Raw genomic sequence first — 19,350 nt, 5'->3', positions numbered from 1 at the left:
ACACATGTTTGAATACTCTTCCTAAAGCAACTTCGTATAAACTTTTTCAGTATCACAGTGTGTTAGTTGCTCATGGAGAAGGACTATGAGAAAAGTTAGATATTCTTGAGTTCATTGAAATAAGCAGAAGTTCACAAAGATAACATAAAACCTGTGGCTGCATTTAGCTGTGGGAATTAGCAAGCAGAAGCAATCCAGGGAGACAATCACCATATGTTATATTAGGTAGTCACAAGATACTCAGTTTCCACGCTCACATGCAGAATAAAAATCAGACTCATGCAAGGCCACTCCATCAGTGCTGTACAGCCCATCTGATTTTAAGGATAAAATAAAACCATAAGAGGTCAAGCAATATCTTAGTGAAAAGAAAAAAGCAGAAGACCTGACAAAAAGATAAAGATCTACACTATAACTTTTTGCTGATTGAACATATTACAGGTGAACTTAATGGCTATGATGGAAGCTAAGGTAATATCACTGTTAGAAACAGAAGAGGGTAATTTAAAGAGTTTTGGAAGAATAGGCTGTGTTTACACTGTGCTAAAATTCAAAGAAATTAAGTCATTCTGCAACTAGTATAGAAAAATCTCTGCTGGGATCACTGCAACCAAACCATGATTTCTTTCATCATATATACTCCATCGAGTGTCAAAAGAGATATTTGCTCCAATAATTCTCTTCATTTAACTTGGTTTGTATCAGGTCAGTAAAACGAAGAATTCTAGTGCTAACCTGCTCCACAAAATATATTCAGCAGCAAGTAGAGGCTGTTTATCACCTATACACAGCTATTTTAGTATTGTGGGCATAAGCAGGAAGTAAGGCATGTCAGGCAAGTTGCTGTACAGTTCATTTGTCCACAGAAAATGCAGCAATGTTTCAGTATCATTCAGAAATACTCCCTATAAAATGGAGAAGATCCCTGATCTTCCTCCATCTACATTAGTGGGATGATGTGCTGTCATTTCTCAGTCTCCCAGTGTGGCATGTCCAGGTTTCAATCTGTGTCCCTTGGCTACACTATGTCAGAGAAAATCTTTGGGGCAATTCATATATCAAGCACAAAGATATTTATGAGCTTCTTTTAGGTCATTTCCCTTTACAAGTAAATGTCCACAATGTTTAGTAGGGCAAACAACAAATTTCATACAGCTGTCAACATCATCCCCAAAAAAGGTTTTGTCAGTTAAAGCAGTCTACTGTCAAAGAATCCAGTACAGATCAATATATATTTCAATTTCTTGAAGGGCATACACCTACAAATATTTTTCAGAAGAATAAAAATCTAATTCTCAATGTAGATAGAAAAGAAATGGCACAATTTCCTTTCCATCAAATAACAAGAGCATATTTTTGTCTTGAAAGACATTTTAATAAAAAAAAAAATTACCCATTTTGGAAAATCTATAGGCATGGAATAGATGAAACAGAAAAGAATTACAGTGTCTTGAACATTGAATTTAACTTTCCATTAGCTTATGCTGATGATTAAATTATGCTGATGTGAGGGTTATTGTGCCCTTGAGCCAAAGTTTAACAGTCCACTTACAGTCTAGTAATAGAGATTTTAAGGAATGATGATTCTGTCACACTGCTGATGTTATAATAGATATATTTGGATGGCTGTTCACATACAAATTTATTTAAATGAATTGGGCATCATATCCATCATGATCTGCAACACATTTGGGATTTTTTCTATCACTTTATCCATTTAAATTACATCTAAATTATAAATGCCGTGAATATCAGCAGTTAAAGTAATATTAGCCTAACATAAAAGGAGATAGATAGCAGAAATATTTTGTTACTTTGCTGTGACCTACATCACTGCATTTAGTGATATAATTGCCTTCTCATTTTCACTTTGTTGAGATTTCAGTATCATTCTTAAAACTGATCATGCTGCAGAAGCACAGGCCTTTGTGGAGAGGTAATATATCATCTGCCTCAAAATGTGTACTTTCTGACTGCATGATCTAAAAGGCTTTGAAATAACCCAGCATTAACATTTGCCATACAGCATATATTAAATGCCCAATGTTAATGCTTACATACAATAACAATACAACTGTAACATTATAAGCTTTTTAACAGTCAGAGATTTAAACATCATAGATGTGAGGCATTTCATCCACTTTGCTTGGTTTGCCTGCTTGTATTTTGTGCTAGTGATGTTTTCTCAAACAGATTTTTCTGAGGCAAAGTGATAATGATTAAACTTCAACACTATATCCAGTAGCATGTATATGTATATTCCTCTTTCTCTAAGGACATTAGCAGGGGGCAGGGAAACACAAACAATCAGAACTCCCCAAAACAATGACAAAGAACCCCAAAAAAACAAGCAACTACACCAAACAAACTAAACAAACAAGCAAAGAAAGTCCATCAAATCACAAAGACTTTACTGACAACAGCTGCAGATAGGTTAAAATGATTAATTTTATGAGCTTCTTCAAAAATTGTCAGGCTGAATATAAGTGTTTCTGTGTTAGACAATTCCTTAAGTTTTTGAAGCATGCCAAGCCATTCATGGTATTAAGTTTAATGTGATCTGTGCAATTCATCAGGCAGAAAAGAGCCAATTGAATATTCTAGGTGTGCTGTTTGGCAAAGAGTAGTGCTACTGAGGTACCCACAGACAACAACAGCCACCTGAAAACTGTGTATTTATTGCAGTTAATCTGCTCTCCTTCCAACACAATAAAATTATAGAGGTCATTTGGGAAAATACAGTTGCATAATTAATTAAACTATGTGAAGAGATGAGCCAAAATGTGCACACACTCAGAAACCTGTTCACAGGTACCCAGGATATACATATGCACTCATCAAGGATGGGTGAGGGCTCCTTAGAGAGATCCTGTTCAAAGGGGAGGAGATCTGACTTCCAGTATGTTTCTGTGTGGAAATAATTCCTTCCCTCCCCATTTATATCCATTTATACCCTGTGAGTTGTGCTGTGGTCAAGTTCTCCAAGCAATAAAAGGACTTCTGGACCTGGAGATGCTAGCTAATGTCTAGGGATGTCCATCTGATCTTTATCAGCACCCAGTAAGCCTCAGCCCTTTGTGTAGTGTCTGTCAGGACCTTCTACTTTTGGCAGAGGTGATCATACCTACCACAAATACACACAGGAAAACAACATACGGTGGTGTCACTGGCACACGTCCTTGCTCTGGTGATAAATAAATGTATGAAATAGTACCTGTGGCTCACCAAATGCCTAAATAAGTTAGAACAACCAGAGGAGCACAAGAGCAGAATATCAGTCAGTATCTATGTTCTCCCTCTGCCAGCCATTAAAAAGAGGATTCCTGTGGAAAACTACATAAGCATGACCCCTACAAAGTGGTCACTTCTAGAAAAGAGTAATTTTGTACCTTGAGCCAGAGGCTGTGGTTGAACCATGATGGCAAATGGAGCTAAATTTTATGAGTTTCTTTTTGAACCCATTTATGATTTGACCTCCATGAGACCTGTGGCAACGAGATCCAGAGTTTAATAATGGAGAAATGGTGACAAACTGTTGCTGGTTTACCTTCTCTGCACAGTATACACTTTTATGAACTTCCATTGTTTTTCCTTTCAGCTGTCTTTTTAATCTGAAGACTCATAGACTGCTTTGTCTGTCTTTACACTTCTACTTTATACTTTGACCTTTATGAGACCCGTGGCAATGAGTTCCACAGTTAAATAAATAAGGAAATAAAATAATTCCCAGCTTTCTTTCTGCATTATTTGCAATGTTACAAATCTTTATGTTAGCTTTCTTTTACTAGTTTTTCCTCAATTTGAAGAGTTCTGATACGTTTTGCAGGTAAGCTTCACTTTTTAATAGTAGGTGTAATGAAGGGGTCATTAATGGAAGATTATTTTTGTTTTCAAAATTAATATTGTTTATTAATTTTTATATTAAGAACTCTTGCCACCCCCACCACTAATTTTAATAGTAATCAGTTCTTTGCATAGTCATGGGACCATGCAGAGAAATAACTTGCAAAAAATATATAAACATTAATTTAACTGGAAGAGAAGATTCCTATGGTCAAATACCGCTTGCCCACTAGATGGACTCAAGGAGCACCTTTCTGCTTCAGGCAGAAAGCAATGGTGAATTACAAAAGGCTTTAAGTATTTACTCACAAAATATTATTTCCTGACCTGCAGGGAAGATTCAGACAGTACCCTAATGCTTTCAGGGAATTCTGTTACTGTCTTATCAACCGCTGAGGTTTCTGATTCTTCCCAGACTTCAGAGTACTGGGAAAGGAGGCAGACCATCTCTGACCTTATCTCTTGGCTCCTCTGGACGATCTGTGTATCTCCAGTACTTCCCATCTTGGCAGGAGACATTCAGGTGTAGGCAGGATGTCTTGCAATGTGCAGTCTTAGCACAATGTCATGCTGGCTGTGCAGGCTGATTGCATGGAGGTGTTTAGAGCCTGCTCCTGGTAAACTCAGGGCAGGCAGTTTCCAGGCAATTTAGCAGAGCTTGCTTATAGCTTTAGTATAATTCTACAGAAGGCAATGGCAGAATCGCTGCCATAAACAGAGAGCAATAGCAGCAGGCAGCAGCAGGCACAAATGGCAGGGCACACTGTGTTTACCAGTGTTATCTCTTTTTTATCAATGTGGGCCGAGACTAATGGGCCTTTGGACACAGAATAGCCAATCAGAATGGCAGTCAGCCAAGCTTGACCGTATCAGGTAAAACCATAGGCTTACTTTACCCAAATTTAGGAACAGCATAGGCCTTGCACAAGGCAGGCACAAGCTAAGTGTGTGCACCTTGTTTACCACAGGTTGCAAACAAGTCTGGGCAGGCCAGAGTCCTTCGATTCAGTGGCTCCAGGTTCTTTGTCCTCTTTCCTGCAGTTGCTTCTTCCCATAGCAGAGTGAAGGAGAGCAGAAAAATATGTCTGGGCAAGCCAGGAAATGTAGAAGCCTGTTTTGGCCTGCTCAGTATACACTTTTGTGTTGCTTCAAACCTCTAATAATCTCTGCTACATTTCTCTGTGCCTTTCTTAGCTTTTTATTTCATTTTTATAAAAGAAGACTTGAACTTGCTAAAGTTTTTAGAGGAGCACAACAGATTCTTAATGACATAATAATGATTGCTCTGTTTGCTTTTTGTTCCTTTGCAAATAATTCTAAACAATTTATTTGCTTTTATGACCATCGTGAAGCATGTGATGAACTTTTCAGAGAACTATTCATTAAGATTTTTTTTTCCCAAGTGATTTTAAGTAATTTAAAGCCCCACATTATCTTATATTTTTTCACCTGTACACTGCTTCACACTTGCACACCCTGAATTTCATTTGCTTTCTTTTTTTAACCTAATAATCCAGTATTGTGGGGTATTCTTTCTTTCTAGGCAACCAGTTGTATTTTCTACTACAGGGATAATGTGTTAGAGGTGGAAAAGAAAGGTCAGTCATGCAGACCTGTTGTCATGCAAGAGAAGCTAGCTATTGTCTTTTCTGACCTGTACTCAAGAAACAATGATGAGGTACATACACAAAGCCAGATACTGTCATTTCTGATTTGTATTTGAGAAACAAGGATAAGATAGATACATTTATCCACTTCAGATCTTGATGTGCATCTTCACGGCCAGATTAATGTAAAATACAGATTGATATGAAATATACATTTTGAAAGAAGTAAACAAAAACATGCTGGCATTTTAAAAGAAAATAGTTGAATTTTGTAGCTGTGTGATTTCAAAGGGATTTGTGGAGACAGTTGAATTTTACAAGGCTCAGCCTCTGCTGAACCAGCAGATCTTGTGCAGCTGGTAGCTAGGTGAGTTTTGCTTGACACAAAGAACATATTGTCATCTGAGAGACAGATACTTGATAAGGCAAACAGCTGGTTTGGGGGAACACATCTGAAGGACAGATATTGGAGAGGATGCAATCACCAGAGAAGATACAATCATTCAGATGTGTTAAAGGACTATGGACAACAGACACCATTAAGCAACCATGAAGTTGCAATAACTATAAAAAATGTATAAGCATCAGGTATAAGAGGGGATAGAACAATGATTTCTGGGAAAACAGATGAACATATTGTTTATATGCTAAAATAACCTCATGGGTTCATGGATTTGGTAATGCATACTTTGGGAAAGATCTCAGTGTACCCCAGTGCTGCAATCAAAGAATACCAACTTGGCTATCATGTTTCAATTTTCTTGTGAAATCACACTTTAGAATGAAAAGTACACAATGAGTTAGCAAAGACATGGTGAGGAGGGAGGATTTACTTCTCAATAAGGTAAAAGATGTTTATTATGTAGTGAAGGAAAAAATGACATCTGAATTCAAAGACAAATTTAATTTTCAAGGATGTGGATTAATCCACTTCTTTTGATTGACATGACAAGTTGTCTGTCTCTTGAAGAAGGAAGACTTTTTTTAATGGATTATATATTTGGAACCTTATGGCTTTCAAATGAGAGAGAGGATATAAAAGCTGGCGTGCATCATCAAGGCAATGCAACATGTGCAGCATGATAAGTAAAAGCAGAAAATGCCCAGCAATCACTGTGTCTGGACGATTTACCACAAATTAGATAAATGTGAGAAAAAGGGGGGGAAATAAGATGGCTTTCTCACCTTAACATCAAAGAAAGCATGTTGAACAGTTTTTCGTTCCTTCCCCTCCATTGGTTTTGTAAATTTTTGTAGCTGTCTTCCCTCTTTTGCAAATGGTAAACAAAAGTTAAATATATCTATTAAACAAGTTTCCTAATATCCCCATGACAGAATTCAGACTCCCAGAGTATTACTCCTCATATCCAAATCATGGAAGTGTGTGGCCACTTAGGTCTTTAAGCTGGTAGAAAAGTGTCATCCGGGATGATACAGGACAAGTGTGCTCAGCAGAGTGATTTCCTGTAACTATTGGGAATCAGGATGGTTTTCTGCAGTGGGGTCTCTGATTGAACCCTGTAAATTTTCACCATCTGCTTTTCACAACTGACTAGAAGAACTTGTCACTTCGTTATTCTTCCCCCTTATGAGTTTATTTAATAGAGTACTGAATAGCAGAGATCTAAGCATAAAATCTTTTCTACCACTGAAAAAAAATGTTCACCTAACCCCAATAGATTTTGTTCTTCACTCATTTTCTAATCCTTACAAGAGGATCCTCCTTCCTTCTTGAGTATCTCAGATGCATCAGTTGTGCACACACTCACTGGTTCCTTCTGATACACCTGTGTAACAAAACTTACTTCCAAGTCACCTGTTCCACTATCTGGAATATTTTTCAATGTGTTTATTTATCCTGCAGGTTATTATAGTATGCCTGACAGGGAAATGACTGATATGAAAATTTGATCTATAATCCTACAATGACTCATAGAATCAGAGAAAATTCTTTTCAAGTCTTCAGGATTTAAACTCTGTTTTCTTTCCTCTATTTTTAAGATCAGGTTTGCTATAAGAAGTGGATTATGCCCCAGTTAGGCATGTATCAGTTCCAATTTTGAGTGTCTCATGAAATTTCAAGTGTCATTGATTTTGATCAAATATCATTGATTTTGTCTTTCTCTATTTTTGTTTTCAGCAACTTCATAGAGTCTTAGATATCTGATATAACAATCACAATTCTGGTCAGAATAGGGATCTAATGAATGAACTTTCCTTTCAAACACATCTTCCAGGCAAGTTCTTGACTAGATAAATTTGGTCACCAGAATATTTCTGTGCTGAACTGTAATATCTTATCTTATACACCACTTCATCTGAATAAAAATCTTTTCAAGTGAGAGATTTCCTTTCCAAGCTAAATGGAGAGTAAAAAGTAAAGTCAAAATATAATCATAATGAGCAGAGATTAACTCAACTCTCCACTACCTTTTCCCATAAACACAGCATTCAGCATGGTTGAATCAACCAGCATCCATGTCAGCAACAAGCTTACAGTGCCACTCACTTTCATGTTCCAAAGAATCATCAAAAGATGATCAGTCAGATATTTGAATTCACCAAAATATCAGCCTTCATTATGTGAGCCTAATAAGTTCTCTCTTTTGCTATAGAAAAATATAGATCCTTCAGTACGATGAGTCATTCTTTTACTTGCTGTAGCAGAACTATTTTTGTTAGAGCAGAACTCTTTTTCTTGCTGCAGTAGTAACTCCTGTAACAGAACTCAGTCCTCTGTTTTCTGTATCTTTTTATGGCTATCCTGATGTAAAACAGTGGGGCTGGAAATTCAAGGAAGGGGTCAGTTTTGCTCCAAACCTGGACACTCCAGAATATTTTTGTTTCACTATGACTCAGTCTCTCTATAGAGAAGATGTAGAGATGCTTTCATGTTAGTCAGAATGATACAGTTACCAGTGGTTTGGAGAGAAGTATATAAGGGTGTATGACCTTTTCTAAAGTGGATGTCTCTGCAGACTCAGGCTTTCAAGGTACCCATAGATAGTAGCATAAACTGAACAAGCTTCTAGAATTAGTATAAAGAAAAATTTTATATCAGCTTCTTGCCTGGGAAATGAGAGAAGTGAAATGACAAATTGACAGGGAAACAGCCAGATTAACTGTGAAAATTAAAGCTTTGTAGAACAATCCTTAGAAGAGAAGGAGGTTTTTTCTCTTTTTAAATGATATATATTAATTATTTCTAAGTATTTAAGTAAAGTACAAATATAATTACTAAAGAGAAAAAAAAGCCCTCAGATTAAAAACATTTTAGCAGCCAGATGAGGTAGCTATAAACAGAGGCATTATAACCACTGATGTACTGAAGACAAAGTATTCAGATTCCTCTTTTATGTAATGGAATGCAAAACTGATTGATGCTATGCACAGGATGAAATATATCATCCTTTTAAGCAGAGGGTATTTTTAAACATGTTCATGTGTTATTTTACAACACAGTTCATTTGGAACCATTGTAATATTCCTTCCTATATTAATTCTTATTGCAAGGCTGGATAGAATTTTCTGGAAATCTAAATATATGTAAACAAATTCTTTCTAGATGATTTTCCTCTTATCTCAAAAGTGAAAATGCAATTATTATAGAGGTATTTTGTTTCATTGCTATGTAAAATATCTAAAACAGAATAAATAGAAATCAGATACAAGGTAGTGTTCATTGTTTTAATGTCAGCACGTAAAGATACAGCTAGATCTAAGATAGTGACATACCATCAGAAAGGGAAACAGAAACCTCTCGGTTGAGGTGAGTCTCTGACAAAGGACAGCTTAGTCTCACTTTGTGGTGTACACTTCTCCAACAATTATGCTGTAGTCTGAGGAAATTACTTGCTTCTACCTTTTAGATATCTGAATTTAGGTGTGATGAAGCATGTCTTTATTGACTGTTACACAAAGACATTGTAGTTAAATGAAGCGAAAATATGAAAGTGGGTCAACGGGGACAGAGAAGACAACAAGAGTCTCTTGTTCTTTCTAAGGTCATTTTACAAATAAAAGCAATTCAGGGAAAGACAAAAAAAAAAAAAAAGGTCCAATTACTACAGTTCTCTTGCGAGACCATGTTACCCTCTCCACATATTTTGAACTGGTTTTGCACTACTACAAAGGTGTGCTGCCCTTCCTTTTTCCCTTCTTGTAGCCCTCTTCATGTGAGACCATGTGTTGTGTGTGTTGTACTGGTGTGTGGTGTTGGTGTAAACTGACAATGTAGGCTTAAAGGTCAGAAACAGGGAAGTAGCAGTGCTTTCCTTGGTAAACATATCTTCAATGATTTCTTTTCTATAGCATTCTGCTATAGTCAAAAGATGTGTTAACTTGTCATGACGCTATTAACATGATGACACCATGACGTGCTAATGTGACATTATCAGGCTTTTGATGTAAGCACCACTAGCTAGACTGCAAGCACTGTAAACTTGTCTTTGTACTTCATCTTATACACTAGGTGCAGAGACAGAAAGTAACCTTTATTTTGGAATTCTAAGAGGTTTCTGAGACTTTTTATCTGAATACTTTCTGCAGCTAGCATAGACCTCCCTATTAACAATGTTATCAGTTCTTCTTTTTCCAGTGATCTTTAATATTAGTGTGTAGAGGTGGAAGGAATGGAAAATAATCAGAGACAACTATTTATCATGCCCTACCGCTACATGTTTGAAAATTTTTCAGCTAGCAAATCAACAGAGATTAAACTATATAAAGCAAAGTGTATTTATGAAGATTTGACCTTGACACATTGATTGCAGAGTTTCCTAAGGCAGTGAAACATAGTACTGTTTTAATGGACTTAAATGAAAGCATACAGTAGAGATTCATATGTATAAGGGGATTTGACAGCAGACTAACAGTGGCATTGTTTTTCAATCTAGCATTATTTCCTTGGCTGGTGTATTTCTGTCTGTGTAATCTTCACAGCCACTCAGTGTCTCTGTGCATGGCTTGTCCTCATGAGAAGATTTCTGTAGAAACCAGTGTGACGTGCTGTTGGTTTTCCAATTGGCTAGACTTGTTCAAAACTAGCTTTTAAAGTAATATTGGAATCTAAAGTTCTCCCCCCTCTATAAGGTAACATTAATACATTTTTTCCTGGGCCACAAGGATATAATTATCTGAATATTTCTTAGTAAACTTTAAAGCAAATTGTAGGAGGATTGTCCTTTGTATATATCAACACAAACAAGCAAATTATTGCAGGCATTTCATATGAAGGGATTTTTTACCCTGCACTCCTTTCTAATCATGAAACGATAGCAATTGTTTTTGGCATGGTAAAATGAAATAGTTCAAGTAGTAGCAATAACAAAGGTGTTAAACTTACTCTTCTGTGTGCTCAAATTGGGGTAAAGCATAACTTTTACTAGTCTGTAGGGAGTTATAACAAGTGTTTTAAATGTAAAACTACAGCTAGCAGTTCAGTAACTCCAGAGAACAATAAAGTGCTTTTAAACTCACATAAATAAGTTCACAACCTAAAGGAAAATAGTGAAAATGACAAGACAAAAAAAAAAGAAAAGAAACATCACTCCAATTACTACAATTTCTAAATGCTTGCAGTTGTTACTCATGTTGAGAAAGTCATTTCACCTTACCCATGTCACCTAATATATTTCCTAGCCCTTTCCTTTTTGAATCAAATGAACACAGGCAAATGTTTGCAAACAATTGCAAGGCTTGAAATACAATTTGATATTTCATATTATAATCCTCTGGGACAAATCAGTGACAGGAAACTCCTACTGCAGTATGTAATCTGACTGGTTTCCCCCTTTGGATCAATGTGTTTCCATCTGCATTCACATATATGACAGTAAATTATGGTGTTACACAGGTACACAGACTGTTAAAAGCTAAAGGCTGAATTGCTGTGGGTTAACCCCAGTAGGCAACTAAATAACATAGTCAGCCCATGTCTTTCTTAAACTATAGAGATCAGAACTGGACATAGGACTCCACATGTGACCTGATAAGTGTTGAGTAGAGTGTCATGATCGTGTATCTTGCTGATAGTAATGTCCCTTTAGATGCAGGTCAGGATCCAGTTTGCCTTAGCTGATGCTGGGTCACCACGTGAGTTGCAGCTATGTGATCCTGTGATCTGATGTCCAACAGTGGCAACAAAGAGAACCTCTTCCTTGTGAGCATTAGTAGTAACTGCACTGTTTAGCAATGAGTCTGTGTCTTTCCTGTGTTTCTGCTTACTGCTTATGTGTCTGAGTAGCCCTTCTTCTTGTTATTGACATCTTTGGGTAATTTCAGTCATAGCTGAACCTTAGCTTTCCTGACTGCATGTCTGCATGCCCTAGCTATGAATGACAAAGTATCACCTAGCCAGAAGCTGGGCCAGTGTCTCTAGCCAGTATATTGCCTCATCTCTGTGGGTGAATGGTTTGAGAATTCCTGAACCATGTCATGCAATTAATAACTCAAAGCCACTGGATGTGCATACAAGCACAACCTTTATATCCTGCTATATCACCATTACAGCTAAAGAAAAAACTCAATTTCCATATTTATAGCTTAAATCCCACAGCTCTTGTCCCACTTGTGACAATTTAGAAACAATCTAAATTATATACAAGATAAAAATGGCTTTCACTGAAGCATAGACTCATACAAGTTAGAAAGGACGTCTGAAGACTGACCTTTCCAACCTCCTACTCAAAGCATGCCCAGCTAGAGCAAGACACTCATGGCCTTGTTCAATTCTCTTTTGACTGCCTATAAGGCTGAAGAGCTTACAATCTTTTTATTGCAAAACATTATTTGACTTCTCTCACTGTAAATATTTTTATACTTACGTTTAATCAGAATTTCCTGAACTATAATATTTGAGCACTGCCTCCTTTCGTCACTGCTTTGTAATTCTGAAAAGTTTCTGGCTTGTCTTCTCTGTATCTTCTACTATGTAGTCAAATACAGCAATAAGATCATTCACTAAAGTTTTTCTTCTTAAAATGGAGCAACCCCCTAAACTTTCTTGGTTGACCTCTAGTATGACAGCCTTTTTCCTCCTCAGAAACCCAAAACTGGACAAGTCAAACTTATTCTGCCCCTTTAAAAGACACAAACCTCAAAGCCGAAAAGATGCCTGCTTATAACTCAGAACTAAATTTTTTTTCTGCTGTTCAAAATAATAGGCAAATAATAGGCAAAATTTGATGAAAATACAGTAATTTCCTTCAGTTTACAATCACTTTGTTTCACTTAATTGCCTTTTTATGTATAGGCTCCTACTATGATATTGGCAATTATGTCATTAAAAAGATGTAAGTAAATTACAATGTGTGAACTATTTGTTTAAACATCTTAATTGAAAAATATTGCCATTATTTCTGTTAATTACAGAACATGTGATTAGTCCTGTAAAAGTGATTAGCAATATGCCAAGAAAGGCTAATGAGCTTCAATATCTTGCAGTACTGAAACAGATGTGATGTTCCTATATTCAGTAGTCAAGTGCTTGATACCATCTTGAAAGAAGTTAACACCAATCATTACTGTGATATCACATTTGACTGAATCAAACCCCTTTATTTTTTCTGTTTCATTGCATGCAATAAAATATTCTCAAGTTTTCATTATGTTTTTAATCAATAGCATGAAGCTGGGTTTGGAAATCTAGACTAATATTCACCCAACAGGATTAAAATTGCAAAGCTTCTGCTGTATCTCCGTTAAAAGAAAAAGGGTTTTGTGAATGGTCACATTACTAAAATGTCATGCTTTCTTGGACAGCCCAATGTCTTACCATTTACATCTCTTAATGTAAGAAAAAATGCATAGATATATCTTGGAAAGATATACAAGCAGTCAGTTGGCATGGGCAGTGGACAACAATGATTGAGATAAATTCATAAAGTTTAGGTTATAATAATTATTTAAAGCAGGTGTAACCCTAAATGCCTACATTTCAAATGGAAACAGAAGTCTTTTGAAGGTTAAGAATAACTGGAAAAAATCTGTTTGGGCTACAGTAGAAAAGACTCGTTCTCACAAACAAGTCAGTGTCCTTCATTTACACCCAACATGCTGCCAAAGATGAAGGTTCTGAAAATCTGGATGAGAACTTAGTGGCGCTTGTGGTCTACTATTTAACTTCTTTTGCAATGGAAGATATGAAATAAAAGATTCTTTTTATTCAAACTACTGTTCTGTATGGAGTTTTTGCTTCTAATCATTTCATGTGGAGATTTCCATGTGCTCAGATAGTGTTTTGACATAAACTGAAGTAGATATATGCTGACCTATCCTGAATAATGACCTTCTTTAAACATGCAATGACTTAGTATATTTGCAATAAAGACCACTTTTTCTGTTATCCAGTCAGCTTCTAAATGGTAGATAAGTTTAACAAATAGCCTAGGGCCTTCTTTGTTAATTTCCCATAGCTTCTGTTTGATAATTTCAGCAATGCCACAGGTCATTGTAACAATTTTCCTCACGTATATCATATGTAGCATACATCAAAGATTTTAAATATCAGTTGTGTGAAACTAGGAAGGCGTGTTCAGTAACCACTGCTTTTGTTTCCCATTAACTTTTGTGGTACATAAATCATATCCAATATACAAAATTTCTGTTGTGTATGACATGTCTGGAAAAAAATATACTATCTTTTTGGTTGAAAATGCTGCAACTTTCTGGAAACTTAATTTGGTAACAACTCAACTGTAGCGTGCAAATTCTTAGCACATTTGCTATAGAAGCGTACAATTTCTTACACCGTAGATGAATGTGTTGTTAGTGTTTTTCCTTTCTTTATAGAATGAAAGTCATATTCATTTGCAACCATACAGAATTCCATATCTGCTGGACAGGTTTCTAGCCACTCTTCCCAAAGCCTGTAGTGCTGCATAGGGTTTTTGTGGCTCAAGCGTAGGACTTGGGACTTTGTTGACGCACATATAATTGACCTTGGCCCATAGATTCAGTCTGTTCAAGTCCCTCTGCAGAGCATCTCTACCCTCAAGCACTTCCATCCAAATTGGTGTCATCAGTAAATGTACTGAGGGTGCTCTCTACCTCCTAGTCAAGATCATTGATAGAGATGTTAAACAGAAGTGGTCCCAGTATTGAGCCCTGAGGAACATTACTTGTGACCAATTGCCAGCTGGTCACTTGTGTGAGTTTTGTAGTGCTCATGAGATGGAGACTTGAAGTTCATCTAAGGAATGTATTAAAGATAGAGGAAAAAGTACTAAAGGAATGTTACTTCTACTCAAGATCATTCAAAGTATATGTGGAGATATTAACTGTCTTGAAGACTTCTTTGAACCTAGATCTTTGATAAACACTTTTATCATTGAAGTTATTTTAGAAAGTAGAAAACATAATAAGAAAGTTTGTGTCTTAATTTAGAATGTTCTCTCCAGAGTGACTTAGATTAAAGACAAATTGTGTGCTTTTTTTATCTTTGTAATGTATTTGCCACAAAAGGAATACATGCAGTGTATGCTTCAGTGTCATTTGTAGGGAGTCACTGTGTAATATGTTATACTGATGCCAAATAGTGCCTTAACATTTGAAAAGAGTCAATGTATTTCAAGTTCTTTAAGTTGCTGTCTTTGTCCAAAGAACTATTTGGGAAAACAGTCCTTGCTTATCAGATCATGCAGCAAAACATTTCTTTTGGAGCAAACCAAACACAACAATGTTCTAATGAAATGAGAATTCTGTGATCCATATGAGGAAGCAGTTTTGAAAATTTATTCTGAATTATCTTGTGTAACACTCAGACAGTTGCATAGCCCATCATTCTTTATCTGGAAAAGATAGGAGCTGAAGATATTAAAATTTAAAAGGCATATTTGCAGAGAATATGTTATGAGTTCAAGAAAGATGGTTGCACTCAACTGTTGTGCAGAATGTGTAATGAAAAAATCAGAACATATTTCAGGGAGAGAAAGAAAGAGTAATGTCCTTATTGATACACATAAAATATAAGTGTCAGAAATCAGAATAGAAATCAATGAGATTAAGCAAAGGTATAAAGATAGACATCAAGAACTGCAGATGTAGCACAACTGGAACAATGTGTAGGTATTTAAAGCAAGCAAAGCAAGTGAAGCAAAATAGCGTATAGTGCAAATAGTTGGCAGTTGTAAGTTTGCTGATCAGAAAAGCTATAAAGACCACCACGTGAGCCATTTCTGTAGAAACTATTGATAGACAGGTATTGCTTCCTGTAGAAACTATTGATAGACAGGTATTGTTTCCTGTAGAAACTATTGATAGACAGGTATTGTTTCCTGCACTGTTGGAAAACGGTGTTGCACAAAATTCTCCAGTTCAGAGCTTCACTACCAGAAACTGTCTTATGTCTGCATTATATTGGAAATACAGAGTCAAGGAATGAAGGACATGAGTGCCATGGTCTAGTTGATTGGATAGGGCTGGGTGATAGGTTGGACTAGATGATCTTGGAGGTCTCTTCCAACCGGGTTGATTCTATGATTCTATGATCCTATGATTCTATGATTCTTTCTTTTCAAAATGTATTTTCAGAAACATCAAGATAAATGGACAAAGATGGACTTCAGATTTGCTGAGAAAGGGCACTGGAAGGTGATGATCAGCTTGAATTTAAACTTATGTATACTGGCAGCATTATAGGGAATGGGTATGAATAATATCTATTACAAGAATGTGCAAACAGTCAATTCAAACTTGTAAATCACTTTAGGATCTAACACTGGAAGATCACACGATAAAATAAAATGTTTCACTAAGTTCAGAGCTGCAGAGGAAGTTTAAACTAGGTGTGTTCTGACCAAAATGCTATTTTCATTTTAACACATTCTGAGTTTCTTGTTTCAATATGAGGTAAGCTCCCTCATATAAGAAACTGGGATCTTGGGAAACAAACTGAACATGTGGCTTGACTTGGTTTGAATGAAATACAATTCATATAGCCATTTTTAGAGAATAAAAGGCTGTGATGGTTTGGGTATTCCCACACACACACACACTTTAGAAATCACCCAGACTAGAATCAGACGGCTCTGGAAATATGAATAAAGCTTATATTGACAGCTAGCACAATATACAAGCAGATATTTACAGTATATACAGTTATAGACAGAAATATACAAGGTAAAAAGGTAATACACAAACACAACTCCCCTCCCAGAAACCTGAGTCCCCAGGAGGGGCTCTCAACCACCCCTGCACCTTCCTCCTACCCCTCTCAACCTTACCCCAGTCCCAAGGAAGAACAGAGGCTCAGCCAAGAGGTTAAGAAGCAAAGTGGGTTTAGCCCAAAATGAAGGATGTGTTAGAGAGGTGCAGCTCAGTCATCAGCCCAAGCCAGAGTGAGAGAAAATGGCGAGAGTGTTATCTAATGTTTTCATTTCTTGTTGCCACACTTCTTAGCAAGACGGTGAACAAAGTAGACATCACCATTGTTTTCCTTTCACATCCTGTAATCTACTTCTCCTCAGCAAAACATTCTAGCTAGCTTCAAATTAGCACAAAGGCTGATTCCCAATATCTTGATTCATAGAAATATCCTTTCATAGAATAGAATTCTATTAGTTCTGAAACATCTACTCACTGTAGAAAAAGCTTGTCATCATCATTGTCTTGGAGATTAAAAGCAGTGCAAAAAGCTCAAGCTTTGGTGCATGGCCTGCAAGGGTAAGTGTTGCAGGCCTTCTCTTGGTTTTGTTTTTGTGGGTTTGTTTTGGCTTTTTTTTGTTGTGGGTTGGTTTGGGTTGGTTTTTTTTTTTTTGTTTGGTTTTTGTTTTTTTTTTTTTTTTGTCATTGTGAATTTTACTTGTAATTGGAAAATAAATCCACTTAGATGGTTTCAGGATTTTCATGCTTCTACCAAGACACAAAGCAGCTTTGAAATCATCTGCATTCACCATCAGCCATAAACTTAGTTTCAGTGGCAAGTTGTGGCAGGCTTGCAGCTGCTTTTGTACTGCTGAAGGACGATGATCAATTCGACTCCGTGTTTCTAGCATTGTGTCAGCCCCAGCAGTTCTATAGCAAAGGCTGAAGAGTACATTTTCCATGTTGGAAATAAAAGGATCCAGAAAAAAAATAATTGTCATGTGTTTCTGTAAAGTATAAAGAAATAGGATGTTAATTTATTAGGAAACATATACAGGTTTCCCTCCTTCCTTCTCTAGTTTTACCAGCACAATTTCCTGGTCATTTCTTTTCTGCAGCAGAATGTAAGTCCCATGAAAATGGCAGGCTTTTCTTATTTCAGTGGTTTTGGCAGCAAAACTTATCAAGAACTTTCAAAGTATTTTCTATGACTCAGTGCTGCTTCATCAATAGATGGAGAAAGTGCTGCTCAATAGTAATTTATAAAGTAACTTTTTCATTATAATGCCTTAAGATAATATTTATATGTATTGCATTAATAATGATTCCTAGAAGTAGGCTTCTGAATAAATTATCTCTATTATATCATGTTGTAGAAAAAATGACTGAAATACTCAATAAATTATTTAGTGCAAACCTTTAACAATGTGGTTGAAGTTATGACTTTTAATCAGCTTTCAATCAGGAACATTTCCTACACAAGAGCAAATTCCCTCTTCTGACAAAAATCAGCCAGTGTATATGGCTTTGTAATGTATATTGTGCATGTGCACAACTAACATTTGTACACTCAAAGCTGGAAAGTGATCTACTCAAGACCATATGGAACCATGCCTGCACTAGCTGAGACTAGATGAAGTACTCATAGAATCATAGAATCACAGAATCATAGAATCATAGAATCAACCAGGTTGGAAGAGACCTCCAAGATCATACAGGCCAACCTAGCACCCAGCCCTATCCAATCAACTAGACCATGGCACTAAGTGCCTCAGCCAGTCTTTTCTTGAAGACCCCCAGGGACGGTGCCTCCACCTCAACACTGGTCAGGCCACACCTTGAGTACTGTGTCCAGTTCTGATGCCCTCAATTCAAGAGAGATGTTGAGGTGCTGGAACATGTCCAGAGAAGAGCAACAAAGCTGGTGAGAGGCCTGGAACACAAACTCTATGAGGAGAGCCTGAGGGAGCTGGGGGTGTTTAGCCCGGAGAAAAGGAGGCTCAGGGGTGACTTCATTGCTGTCTACAACTACCTGAAGGGAGGCTGTAGCCAGGTGGGGGGTGGCCTCTTCTCCCAGGCAACCAGCAACAGAACAAGGGGACACAGTCTCAAGTTGTGCTGGGGCAATTATAGGCTGGATGTTAGGAGGAAGTTCTTCCCAGCGAGAGTGATTTGCCATTGGAATGGGCTGCCCAGGGAGGTGGTGGAGTCACCATCCCTGGAGGTGTTGAAGAAAAGCCTGGATGAGGCACTTAGTGCCACGGTCTAGTTGACTGGCTAGGGCTGGGGGATAGATTAGACTGGATGCTCTTGGAGGTCTCTTCCAACCTGGTTGATTCTATGATTCTATGATACAACACTACTGCTCTATGAACAAGTTTTTTCAACCCCAAATGCTGTCAGGTTGAACAAATATGTGTCTGCTATATAGAGCAAAAAATGTGCTTTTTGTTAGACAGAAGCCATATCAGATATGCTACTACATATACACTTTTTTTTTTTAATTATTATTTAAAAGCATACCCATTCATTAGTTTATTATTTAAAATCAGTTAAAAACATGAAGCCTCTTAAGAATTCTGGCATCTGACAGCCTTTATTTTGTCCCAAATGATCACAGAAATGGAATAAAACAGATGTTTAGACTCTGTTATTAACGTTCATTGAAAATTTGTGCATAAATTGTATTTGAGGAAATTAGGTTATAATTCAGCTTCTCTGTAATTGTTATGATTACACAAACTGTGGACAGGTCAGGCTAACAGCACATGTAACTCATCAGTTTTACTACTGTGGCAACAGAGGTAGCCTCTAGTCA

The sequence above is a fragment of the Pogoniulus pusillus genome, chromosome 4, assembly GCF_015220805.1.
Source record: "Pogoniulus pusillus isolate bPogPus1 chromosome 4, bPogPus1.pri, whole genome shotgun sequence".
Taxonomy (NCBI): domain Eukaryota; kingdom Metazoa; phylum Chordata; class Aves; order Piciformes; family Lybiidae; genus Pogoniulus; species Pogoniulus pusillus.
The sequence above is the reverse complement of the archived record's forward strand: the minus strand, read 5'-3'. Positions refer to the sequence as shown.